The following is a 12492-nucleotide window of genomic DNA, read 5'->3' as shown; positions in this document are numbered from 1 at the left end:
TCCAATCTGTGCCAGAACTCGGTTTTCAGGCTTCATTGTTTTCATAAAACACAAGCGCAGTTCATAAAACAAAAATGTTAGGTACCATTCCATTTTGAGGCAAGTAATTTGAATTAATTTTGAGAATGAAAGGTCAGTTTGAATTATTAAAACAAATTCAAATTTCTAACACTTTTAAAACACTCTCTTTCTAATATTGTTATTATTGTGTAAGGGCTTTTTTTAAATTAAAAAAGACACTTGTTGCAAAATAATTGTTGCTTCTGCAGAACATTGCCATGATTACAGAAAACATCTTGCATGTCAGTAAATGCTGTGCTAGAAAAAGACAAAAGCAGATTTCTGTATTCATTGTATTCTGATTACTTGGTATGCCTGGCCCCAGATGGAACAGAATTTAATTAGTTTTCATATCCTCTACTATCCTTCCGTTGATGTCTGTTGGAGATGTGATAGTTTCTATATCGTGAATAGTTGATGTGATTGGTGTGATACTGAAGCCTAGGTTTAGACCTATGAAACAATAAAATCTTTTAATTTGGAAGTTAATGGTGTATAGGCACCATAGCATAGAACTAATGTGATGGCTGGAATGGACTCAGTGGGCCAAAGGGCCTGTTTCTTTGCTGTTTCTTAGAAAATGAAAAAAAACATGACTGCTTGTAGGGAAAGATTTGAGTTGAGAGGTAATTGGTCTTGCATGCTTAACTTATTGGGGGTGTGTATTGAATTGAAAGGTACAAAATGGAAACAGGCCCTTTGGCCCACTGAGTTCATACCGAACATCGATCTCCCGTTCACACTGGTTCTATTGTAATCCACTTCCTACACGCGAGGGGCAATTTACAGAAGGCCAGTTAACCTACAAACCTGCACATCTTTGGGATGTGGCAGGGAATCTGAGCCCCTGGAGGGAACCCAAACTCCACACAGACAGCACCGAGGTCAGGATCGAACTTATGTCTTTGGCTCTGTGAGGCAGCAGCTCTACCAGCTGCGGCACTTTGCTGTCTGTGTGGAAGAGAAGTGACTATCTTGGTGTAAGTTACTTGAGCAAACTGAATATGGAATGTTGTTCATTCTATATGTTATTAGTTTGCTTTCAAATGTAACTATAAACTTGTTTATAAAGCGTTTTCATGATCCAAAAGCTTTATTCGTAGCCTTTCTTTTCAATCTTTCAGCTGTTCCCATCACCATTTTGGTCCTTCAATCTTTCTTCGCCTCTAATCTGCTAATAACTTTCCTTTTTGTTCTCCCCACTCTTCCCCCTATCTCTGTGATGTTTTATATCTAGTTTTGCCTAGTTCTGATGAAATCCTATTTGCCTCAAATGCTAACTCATTTTCGCTCTCCAGGTGTGTTGGCTGATCTGAATATTTCCAATATTTTCTGATTTAATTTGTGTACTTGTTTATGATCTGCAATGGACTTGTTCAAAGGATGGTGAAACCAGATTTTAAAAGTGATTTGTATATAAGGTTGAACAGGAAAGATTTGCAGGTCAATGGGGAAAATTTGGGTCAGTATTTTAGCTATTTCAAAATGCTGGCACTGGCACAATATCTGATTGTTTCATTGGTTGTGAGGCTTAATGGGAATGCTGAAATGTATTACCTATTTGTGATTTCCCTTGAGAAGATGGTAATGAGCCTCCATCTTGAAGGTTGTATTAGTCCTCTTTGAGGGTCTTTCTGTGCAGCTATAAGGTTGCGAGTACCAGGATATTTATTCGGTAATGATGGAAGACTGGTGAATATCTTTCACCAGGATGGTGTATAACTGAAGAGGAACTTGTACATTTCCATATGCTCAGAAATGTTTATGCAGTCGGGAATTATGAGTTTAGATTTTTCATCAATCTATTTAGTTCTTTATTGTTTGAGGATGCACGCGTTATCAGCATGGCCTTTGAGGAGGTAATGGGCCAGTCCCACTTAGGCGACTTTTTCAGCGACTACAGGAGGCTATGTTCGCGGGTGGCTGCCGGGGAGTCGCATTCATGGTCGTGAGTAGTGCCCTCAGACTCACAGCAAGTCGTAACGGCATTCTGGTCGCCGCTAATTTTTCAACATATTCAAAATTATCAGCGACCAGAATTTTTACGCCATGGAGAGCAGTGAGAATTCTCGTGACATAGGTGCATTGGTAGTGTGTCGCCAAGAGGTCGTAGGTTGTCGCCGTTGCTGACCGGTGAATTTCATTGGCTCATTGGGGAATAAAACGTAAACAGTAATTTTCAGAACCAAGGATAACAAACCCGTAATGTTAATGTTTGCCGAGCTTCGCAGCCATGTATCTCTGGCACTTTAAAAGTTGTCTCCACTCCTTCTCCCCACCTCGCTTCCCCCTTCTCCCCCCTCTTTTAAAGGACAAGTGACCCTTCCCGTACACTGTGCTTTCACCGTCTTATTTACAGCGCCAACCTTCCTGTTCATCATGGTGTGTTTCTGCATCACATTGGCTTTGCACCGTGTGAATTTCACTCAGACAGTGCTCCTCCCCCCCCCCCCCCCCCCCCCCCCCCCCCCCCGCTTGCCCTGTCCCCCGCCTGCATAACTGGCTGGTGAAGGAAGCGATGTGTGTGTGTGTTCCACTCTGACAGTCGCCGTTCCAGTCGCCGTTTTTTCAGCGACCTGCTACGACTTGACAGTCGCCTGAAAAATCGCCTAAGTAGGACAGGCTCATAACTGTTGAAATCTTGGTGAGTTTTTGCCGTGTACTTTGCAGAAGCTTTACCATGAGACAATTTGCAGCATTTATGGAAAGTGTTAATGTTTTAATGTGGTGGGAGGCGAGCTAGTCAAGTGTGCTCTTTGTCTGGCTTGTGTCAAGTTTCTTGTATGTTGTTTGACCTAGATCTGATGCCATCATGCTCCTGACTTGTGCCTTGAAGGTCATGGAAAGACCCAAAATAATTGTCAATCTCTGATTTGGTGTTCAGTTGCAGCATATATGTGGCTGGTCCAGTTCGGCTTTGTCAGTGATAACACCCATCGAATGTCAATGATGACAAATCTACTGATGTTAAACAGAGAAGGAGATGGTTATTGTCTTGTATTTGGTGTGGTGAAGCTTTGTTGCAATATATCAGTCCAGGTCTCTGTTGACATAAGGTAGTGCAGGTGCTGGAATGTTGTGCAAAACTCTAAATGTTGTATGAACTCAACGGGTCAGGCAGCATCTGTGGAGGGAATGAATTGATGACTTTTTGGTCAAGGACCCTTCTGACTGAAGGCAGTTCATCTATCCATTCCATCCACAGATGCTGTCTGACCTGCTGAGTTCCTCCAGCATCTTGTTTAGATGTTAATGTTGTCCAGTCTTGTGTGCGCAGACACTGACTGAGGAGTTGAGAATTAAAATTATTATTGTAGTCATCATTCGACATACCTATAACAAACATCTGTGCTGATTGATTGTGTAATTCTGTGAATTGGACCCATGGAATGTAATACTTCAGTTGAGCGTACATGCTGATGGAGCATTTTGTATCCTTGCACACATTTCCTTGTTCTGAATTATCCAATTAATAGTATGACCGTCAACAGCATTGATGTACTGAGGGATCTTGGGGTTCAAGTCTATAGCTCCCTGAAAGTGACAACATAAGTTTATAGAGTATGGAAGCATATGGTATAACTGCCTTCATGGATCACGGCATTGACTATAAGAGTGAGGATGTCATGATGCAGCTTTATAGGAACAATGTGTGCCGACCAGTATGTTGCCTGGATTAGGGGTATTAGCTACAGGGAGAGGTTGGACAGACTTGTTCTCTGGAATGCCGGAGGTTGCGGGAAGACCTGATAGAGGTATGTAAAATTTTGAGAGACATTTTGAGAATGGGTAGACAGTCAGAACCTTTTTCCACAGGTGGAAAAATCAATAACTAGATGGGATAGCTTTTAGGTGAGGGGGGGGATAGGTTTAAAGGAAGTGTGCGGGGCAACCTTTTTTGCACAGAGGTTGGTAGGTGCCTGCATCGCGTTGCCAGGGTTGATGCTGGAGGCAGATAAGATAGTGGCAATTATGAGGCTTTTGGATGGGCATTGATATGGAGGGATGTGGTTATGCACAGGTAGATTAAAGATGGTCTTGGCATCGTTTTAGGCACAGACGTTGTGGGCTGAAGGGCCTGTTGTGCTGTAAAATTCTAAGTTCTATGAATTATTTTCCAGGGTGTCTATAAGTTCTTTCTAGAATACTTTTCTAAAGTAATTGAATATGTTAAATGTAATTCCCATAGTCTTGATATTGTTTTAGTGCTATATGATATATCTTATTTTGGAATTTCACTTGCGAATAAATATTTTGAGAAATTGGAAGAAGTAACTGTATCAAAAGATACCAATGAAGAATAATTTGTTTTCTATGTTTCATACACATAATTATAAAATGCTTTTTCTTGAAAATATATTGTTCTTGTAACATTGCAGATAAATCCATAAAAGTTTCTAAAGAGTCAGAGTTATACAGTATGAAAACAGTCTGTCTCCCAACTGATCCTTGCCGACTAAGTTATATATTGAATTATTTTGATTGAGGTTCAAAACATCACAGTTAATTGCAATGTGGTATCTCCTGTTAGCGAAGGCTGAAGATTTAAGGAGAATTGTAAGCAGCTTTTGATTAGTAGAATATCTATATAACTTCGTATGTTCTGTTAGGATACTCTAATTGAGAGGATTATGACATCCATATTTCTTTGGTGCTTATGAATTTTTGGCATGGTTTCCAGCTTTAACCTTAAAATTGAGGGTATGATAACACTGAACCAGTTTTGTGATGATATTAAGAGGGTTTCACTGTTGTATAAGTCTGTCTTAACATCATAGGTTTGTGGAGATCCATTTCAAAATTTCTCTCTGGCATTGAGGATCAGGAGAATTGTGAGCCTCACTCATAATTTTGCATGTTCGTGATGGTCAGGGAAAATACTTAATAGTGTATGTCCTAAGAAATAAATCAAACAATTGAGATTATCTATGGAGGGAGTTAACCTTGCATATTTGACTGTATGGTATAAATGCAGCAAGCAGCGTCATCCATGGGCTTTTTCACTCATGCTCACAAAAGACATTTGGTGGGGCTGGGGGAGCGAAAGAAGAAGAGTCCTCGTGTTTGGCTGCTCTTGGAAATCTGCCTTTACTTTGCCTCTGCAATTGGATGACATGCAAGCCATAAACCCAATCTTATTGCAATATCACATCCCACCTCCATCTGCAGTAGTGCTATTCATTTCGATAGGAAGGAAATATTTCAACCTTCTGCTGCAGATTGAAGCCACTCCAACCAAAGTCATAGCGCTGCAGAATGCAAATAACAGTTCTATATGTACAGATTGGGAGCCGAGTCATTGTTGATTTGATCATTGTTCATCAAAATACACATTAGAATGGATTTACCCTATAAATTGACAGAATAAATGTTCTCCTGGCTAATATGCAATCCATGGAAAATAAGCTAGATGAACTTAAAGCTAGAATGACACCCCGAAGAAGTGAGAGACTTCTTCACAGAGACATGACTCACTGCTGACATACCTGACTGCCATTCAACCGCGGGCTTCTCCCTTCACTGGATGGACTGTAAAGTGTCTTCGGGTAAGGTTATAGAGGTGGCAGTGTCTGCTTTCTAATCAATACCTCGTGGTGCTCAGACATGGCAGTCCTGCTGAGTTCATGTTCCACGGACCTGGAATATCTGACTGTGAGGTGCCATCCCTATTACCTGCCAAGGAAATTCACCTCAGCTATCCTGACAACAGTCTATACCCCGCAGCTAACCTGTCTATTTGGAAGTCTTCCGTGGGGTGGGGAATACAGAGGTAGAAATGGCTTCACATGCACAGAAATATCTCAAAGCCACACACACTGTCCATGATCAGCTTGTCACGCATCGCTGCTGGTAGAACTTTGCAAGCCCTACACAGACCTCTTCATCTATCTTGTGATGAAGAGGGTCTGCCCAAGGAGAGAAAGGAATCAAAAGTTTAATCTGTTTGAAGAAGGGCCTCAACCCAAATTGTCGCTTCTCCATTTTCCTCCAACGTTGCTGCGTGATGTATTCAAGCGGAAGTTAACTATAGCTCTTCGGGCTAACGGAATCAAGGGATATGGGGAGAAAGCAGGAATGGATTACTGATTTTGGATGATCAGCCATGATCATATTGAATGGTGTTGCTGGCTCGAAGGGACAAATGGCCTACTCCTGCACCTATTTTCTATGTTTCCATGACCCGCTGTTCCTCCAGCACTTTGCGTTTTACAAAAGTTTAAACAGTTGTTTGTTATATTTAAAAGTCTGGGTATAAAATGAATTTGGAAGTATTGGCCAGTGATCAAGGTATTAAAAGTACGGCCAGGCCCAGTTTAATTACTTTTCAGCAGGCGGTGATGAGCTGTGCCCTTATATTGCTGCTGTTCTTTTGAATTTGGGCCCTGAGTGTGTTGGGAAAGAAGTTTCTGGAATTTAACCCAGCATAGATGGAAGAGCTGTGAAACGTTTCCTGCTCAGGAAACTGTTCAACGGAAAGGAAATCAAAGGTGATGATGTTCCTTTATTCCTTGATTTGGGAGGTGTTTAGGCGTAGCTTTGGAGTGCATTTAATTCTTTGTGCAGACTAGTTATTATTATTATAATTAAACTTTATTTTGGACTCGAGGTCCAGACAAAACACCATAAAATACATATAAAATCTTAGTACATCACTTATAAAAGCATCATAAATTATATACAAAAAACACAATACATGATTTAAAATCCAGAATAAAAAAGAAAGATCAATGTCCTACAACGAGACAGTGATACCAGTGTCTCCACAACTGGAATTCGTAGCGTGTTGTGCTAAACCTTATGTTTGTCAAGGCCACGATAATTACATTTTTAGAGTCATTTATCCTGCAAATGAATTCATACATATGATTTCTTAGGATAGCTTCTAAAGTACTGGCTCCTGCAGCCACAAACATGTTACTAACACTACACCAAAATCTTAGATTGGAGCAAGATGGTCCTCTCCTGCGAAATCCAATGGACTGACGTGTTGTACGCAGCGGAGCGTAACTTCCGCCATTTCATTAAACCTGACCCGACCCGACTTCAGTTATGCCTCTCGCAGTGTAATGAGCGTTGCGGGAGAACAGTTTGTGTTTTTTCAAATGTTTAAAAAATTTTTTTTTTAATTTTCTTTTAAAATTCAGTAAACCCTCATCAATTTCCCCCGTCAGTGTCAGCATTGCCTTGGTCGTTATTTGCTGAAGTAAGTGTGTGTGTGTGTGGAAACTTGCGTGATTGTTAATATGACTGGAAGCCAAATCTGACTGGACACGCTACTACACACAAAAACGGCACATACCTTGTACAGGGAGGAACTGCAGATGCTGGTTTAAACCGAAGACAGATACAAAAGGCTGGAGTAAATTAGCGGATCAGGCAGCATCTCTGGAGAAAAGGACTCGGTGATATTTCGGGCCGACTTTTTCAATAGCTGCTATGACCCGTTTGATGTCATCCTTCGCCCTGTTCCTGGTCTCGGCCTGCACCGATCTGCCGGACATGCTGTGTGTGTGTGTGTGTGTGTGTGTGTTTGTGTTTGTTTGTTTGGCGGAGTCTGAGGGGAGAAGCGCTGGCACCAAGAGCGAGCGAACACGCGGACAGACGGACGAAAGCAAAGATCATAGAGCGGCATAGGTGACATTTCGGGTCCAGACCCTTCTTCAGACTGACAGTCAAGGGAAACGGGAGATATATGCATATCTTCCATTCATTTGTCCTTAATACCGTCTATATCTGTTGTTCCTCTGTCCCATGACAGTCTGAAGAAGGGTCTCGACCCGAAATGTCACCTTTGCCGCTCGATGATCTTTGCTTTCGTCCGTGCGTTCGCTCGCTCTTGGTGCCGGCGCTTCTCCTCTCAGACTCAACCACACTACACACACACACGCGCGCACACACACACACACACACACACACACACACACACACACACACACACACACACACACACACACACACACACACACACACACACACACACCATGTCCAACAGATCGGTGCGGGCCGAGACCAGGAGCAGGGTGAAGGATGACATCAAACGGGTCATGGCAGCTATTGAAAAAGTATGGAAATGGTAAGGGGAAATAAAAAAAGACGCCATGATGGAAGCCAGTTAAGGAAATGGCGCTAAAGATTACCTATCACCTACTATGGCTTTTTCGTGGAGTGAACCATCTTGCTACGCTCTATGATCTTTGCACTACACCATCTAGGTTTCCTTAGCAGTGTTCTCATGGCACCATTATAGTCTCAGCAAACTTGTCTTTCTGTAGTTTGGCCACAGGTGTGCAGTATAGAGTGGTGTGCAATATGCTCTAAACAGAGACATCTTCACCACATCGGTACACGCACCAAACATACGCAAGAGAATATCCGCCTGTACATACAGCATACGTCGTTGCCTATAAATATCCTCATCATCTGTTATTTGTTCTGTAATAAAATGCCCAAGATATTTAACCTTATTACTGACACTAAGATTATTGTCAGACAATTTAAAATCAGGAAATTTTAGTATGCACTGGTTGGGTAGTAAACAAATGTTTAGAATGGTAGATGGAATACCAAGCTGCCTTGCCCCTGGTGTAGTTGAGGGTCTTGAGAGATATTGGAGCTGCATTCATCCAGGTGAGTAGTGAATGTTCCACCATATTCCTAACTTGTGCCTTGTAGATTGTGGAATGGTTTTAGAGTGTCAAGAGGTGAATAGAAACATAGAAACATAGAAATTAGGTGCAGGAGTAGGCCATTCGGCCCTTCGAGCCTGCACCGCCATTTAATATGATCATGGCTGATATCTTTTACCAAAGGATACTCTGCCTATGGCCTGCTCTAGAGGTCTTCCATTTTTTAAACATGTTTTTATTGCAAACACTCCAACTTACAAAAAGAAAAGCACTTAATGTTGCTGTATCATGCCACAAACCTGTTTAAGACATTACTTGCAGATAACACCCCCACAATACAGCAGCATGATATGTCACTTGTTTGTTATTTATTTTCATTTTGAGATTTTAACCCATTTTTAAAAATCTTTTGAAGTCGACAAGTAACATGATGTTTAAATTATTTGAATTTCAAGTATCTGATTGCAAGATGTTCACGATTGATGATGCAATAGGAGAGAGAAATACTAGAAATTTTGGGATTGTGTGTCAAGGATCCGAGAATCCTTTTTTTCCCCTTTGCTATTGCAGGTGCTGCATCTGTTGCAACACTGAACATTTAAAGCATTGTACACTGCCATTTTCTGATGCTTTGTCAAGTCCTCGTTAAGCACGTGGGTTGTTTTCTTCTCTTCTACAAGTCCAACGTTTCTGTTTTCGTAGACACTTGCATGACAATATAGTGAACAAAATTGGTATTTGTATTGTATGTTTGTGGATAATGTGTTATTTTTCACTGTAATTTTGCAACATTCTGCTGTTTTGCACTTGTCATATTTATGGTTATTTTTGTTATTATTGTGGGTATATTGTTTACTCTGAAATTCATGTGAACAAGGAATTTCATTGCACTCTTCATTGCACATTGAACTAATCTGTAATCTACGAAATGGAAGGAACTGCAGATATTGGAATCTGGAGCCTAAACGCTGTACTGGAAGAATTCAGTGGGTCAGGCAGCATCTGTAGAGGGAATGGAAGATGACATTTTGGATTGGGATGTTACCGGGCATGTAGTGTCCTGACCCAATATATCGCTTGTCCATGCCCTCCATAGATGCTGCCTGACCCGCTGAGTTCCTCCAGTACAGCACCTACTGTAATCTGCAAGACTATTCTGGAGAATTCTTGAGATCCTAAAATCGGATGTCCAGAGCCTGTCTCATAGTTGAAGTCGGCATAGTTGGTATAAATATCAATTTCCTGAATTGATTGATGCCCTACTAATTAATTACTGTCTCTTTACTCCTGTCAGTGTGCCCAGTAACTTTATTTAATTTGGTTAAAAATGAATCTTAACATGAATTTTTAAGTTTGTTTTGCATTGTGCTTATACCTTCAGCACTAATCTGGAAGAAGAGACTCTCTGCAGTCTTGCACAAAATTGGAATTTTGTTTATGACACATTGACATGTGTTTTGTGATCTTAAGATTTCAATCATTTCTGCAGTACCCTTGCCATTCTCCATCAGGAAATGAATCTTTAGACTGAGCGATATTTCTAATATTAAAAGTAGCTCTATGTTGGTCTGTGGCATCCTTACTGAATGCAGATTGACTGATTAAGCATGCTTTTCATTTATTTAAGTTTTATTCTTCCCTTAATACTGATTCATGAAGATTTATAGCTGAAAACGTGCTGTAATTTTATCGAAGGTGACGCTTCAAGTTGATCATTTTTTAGTGAGTGATGCTTTGCACAACAGTTTTGCGCTATAACAATGAATGCAAGATCGTCTTGCCGTTCCGGCTTTTGCTGCCACCTTTATACCTCCAATTGGAGTTGAGAAAAATGGCAGAAAGGTAAAGCTAAAGAATGCACATAATATGATAAGATAGACAAACAGTACATATGGAAAAGGGAAGATTTGGGGAATTACATAGTCTGATATGCTTTCGGAAGGGAGAGGCAGCATTGAGAAGGAGGTTTAAGTCTCACAGTAAATGATGAAATAAAGTTTGTAAGAAAGGATCTTAGCATAAGATTTAAATATATTGTTAGCTCACAGGAAAAAGCTTATAATGCTACCAGCGGGAGCAGTATGTCTGAGAATTGGGAAAATTTCAGAATTCAGCAGGATTGGTAAAGAAAAAGAAAATAGAACATGAGTAATTTTCCAAGAAACATGAAAACTGACTCTGAGGTTCATGAAATGTGTAGATATTCTTTGATTGACTTCTTTCAAAATTCCATGTATTCGAGAACAGTTCCCCCAAATTGGGAGATAGTTGGTGTAATCTTTGACTATTTAAAAAAGTGAGGAGTAAGAAATGGTTAACCTGGCATCGGTAGTTAAGGAAAATGATAGAATTTGTTAATAATGGACACTGATGGGGGCACTTAGAAATACAGGGTTATTTCCTGTATGTAGGACCTTTTCAAGCTGGAGAAATGCTATTGGAGGAGTATCCCAGAGTTCAGTTCTTGGGCCTGTTGCTATTTATGTTAATAAAATGTTGCTATTTATGTTAATAAAATGTTGCTATTTATGTTAATAAAATGAAGGAGTTGGTCACCGACTTCAGTAAGAGAGGTGCACATTCCAATCCATACCAATAGAGTTAAAATGGAGATGGTTGAGCATTCAAGTTTCTAGGTCTAAGTATGACCAACAATGTGTCCTGCTCCAGCAACATTGATGCTGTAGTGAAGAAAGCACAACCACCTCTACTTCCTCAAAGCTAAAGATATTTGTCAGCTACTCTCATCAATTTCTACAGATGCACCACAGAAAGCATTCTATCTAGATGCATCACAGTGTGGCATTGCAAATGGTTAGCGCAAGACTGCAAGAAATTACAGAGAGAAAGCAAACTAATGTTACCTCCTATTCCCCACTGACTCCAGTATATTTCACCCTGCTCACATTATCAAGGACCACTCACATCCCAGTCACTCTCTCCTCTCGCTTTAAGCAGAAGATACAAAAGTTGGAAAGCACGTATCACCAGATTCAAGAACAGCTTATTCCTCGCTGTTATGAGATTCCTGAATAGATCTATCATATGCTAGGGATCATTTTCCAATTGACTTCATTGTAGCCCTTGCACTCTTTTTTTAAATCTGCACTTTCAATGTAGTTGTAATGCTATATTCTATGTACCGTTAGTTGATTTATTTTTGCATAACCTCATATATGATATGATTTGCTTGGATAACATGCATTTTCCAATTTTCTTGGCACACCTGAAAGTAATAATCCAATACCAATGCTAATGTTGGCCTTTGTTGCAAAGGGGCTGAAGCTGAAGAATTTGATGTTTTATATTATAATTGTCTGGGGTGATGATGAGGTTATATCTGGAATGCTGTGAACAGTTTTGAACCCCTTACCTAAACAAAGTATATGGTTGCATTGGAGGCTGTTCAAAAGAGATTCGTCAGGCTTATTCCTGGTATGAGACGGTTGTCCTATCAAGAGAGGTGAGACAGTTTAGATTTGTAGTGGAGTTTAGAAGAATATGTGGTGACCTTAGTCTGACGTAGAAGATCCTAAGGGGGTCTGACAAGATAGATGTTGAGAGGTTTTCATTTGTGAAAGTCACAAGCAAGGGGATATGACTACAAAATAAGCGGCTGCTTATTTAAAACGGAGGTGCATTGAAATTTCTTATCTTAGGGTTTGAATCTCTAAAATTCTCTGCCCCTGAGAGTGGTGCAACAAACATTAGAAATATTTTAGTTGGAGATAGATACATTTTGGAAAGATCATTGAATTGTTTGTTATGGGGAATGGGCACAAAAGAGGCATTGAGGCCAGCCATG

General features: G+C 40.4%; 1 protein-coding gene across 2 annotated transcripts in view; it reads left to right on the top strand.

Moving 5' to 3' along the window:
* Window positions 1-12492, top strand: part of LOC129699513 (son of sevenless homolog 1) — a 147077-nt gene that overhangs the window by 942 nt on the left and 133643 nt on the right. The gene's annotated exons all lie outside the window — the stretch shown is intronic.

This window comes from Leucoraja erinacea, chromosome 8, assembly GCF_028641065.1.
Source record: "Leucoraja erinacea ecotype New England chromosome 8, Leri_hhj_1, whole genome shotgun sequence".
NCBI classification, from domain to species: domain Eukaryota; kingdom Metazoa; phylum Chordata; class Chondrichthyes; order Rajiformes; family Rajidae; genus Leucoraja; species Leucoraja erinaceus.
The sequence above is the reverse complement of the archived record's forward strand: the minus strand, read 5'-3'. Positions and strand labels throughout refer to the sequence as shown.